The 1,239-nt window shown below is 40.8% G+C and overlaps 1 long non-coding RNA gene across 1 annotated transcript in view; it reads left to right on the forward strand.

Moving 5' to 3' along the window:
• LOC128248881 (uncharacterized) overlaps positions 1-1,239 on the forward strand; it is a 55,297-nt gene that overhangs the window by 3,222 nt on the left and 50,836 nt on the right. The window lies entirely within an intron of this gene.

Consider the following 1,239-nt stretch of genomic DNA (forward strand, 5'->3'; position numbering starts at 1 on the left):
TAAGTATTTCCATCGGCGTGCTAACGATTCTGCCAGCTCACCACCTCAACAACAACAACAACAACAATAATAATAATAATAATCATCATCATCATCCTTTCTACTAATGGCATAAGGCCGGAAATTCTGAGGGTGGGAGCAAGTTGATTACATCGATCCCAGTGTTTCACTGGTACTTAATTTATCGAGCCCCAAAAAGGATGAAAAGCTAAGTCGACCTCGGCGGAATTCGAACTTGGAACGTAGCAACGGGCGAAATACCGTTAAGCATTTCGTCCAGCGCGCTAACAATTCGGCCAGCTCGCCGCCTTTTTAATAATAATAATAATCTTTTCAAGGCGGCGAGCTGGCAGAATCGTTAGCACGCCGGGCGAAATGCTTAGGGGTATTTCGTTTGCCTTTAAATTCCGAGTTCAAATTCCGCCGAGGTCGACTTGCCTTTCATCCTATAGGGATCGATAAATTAAGCACCAGTTGCGTACTGGAGTCGATCTAATCGACATTCCCCCTCTTCCAAAATTTCGAGTCTTGTGCCTAAAGAGGAAAAGAATGAAAATAATCTTTTCTACTAAAGGCAGAAAACCTGATATTTGGTTATGGGATTAAGTCGATTACATCGTTCCCAGTGTTTCACTGGTACTTTATTTATCGACCCCGAAAGAATGAAAGGCAAAGTCGACCTCGGCGGCATTTGAACATAGAGCGTAGCAGCAGACGAAAAACCGCTAAAGTATTTTGCCTGTCGTGCTATCGATTCTGTTAGCTCGCTACCTTATAAAATAATAATAATAATAATAATAACAATGATAACAAAATCCCAGCAATGGCTGAGAAGCTCAGGACTCAAAGCAGAGACTGAGGGATTTTTAATTGCTGCACAAGACCAGAGCCTCCCCACCAGAAATTACCAAAAACACATAATGAAAAGAAATATAACAAGTAACTGTAGAATATGTGGAGATCGACAAGAAACAATAAATCATATTATCTCTGGCTGCCCAGTCCTGGCTAAGAAGGAATATATTCACAGACACGACAGAGCTGGGACCTATATACACTGGAAGCTATGCCAACACTATGGAATAACAACAGAAAAAAGATGGTATAAACACACGCCAGAAAAGGTCACAGAAAACGAGAAAGCAACCATACTCTGGGATATGCCAATACACACAGATAGAGAAATTAAGGCAAATAGACCAGATATAGTTGTCAAAGATCATGAAAAAAAAAATGCTT

Source organism: Octopus bimaculoides, chromosome 10 (genome assembly GCF_001194135.2).
Source record: "Octopus bimaculoides isolate UCB-OBI-ISO-001 chromosome 10, ASM119413v2, whole genome shotgun sequence".
Taxonomy (NCBI): Eukaryota; Metazoa; Mollusca; class Cephalopoda; order Octopoda; family Octopodidae; genus Octopus; species Octopus bimaculoides.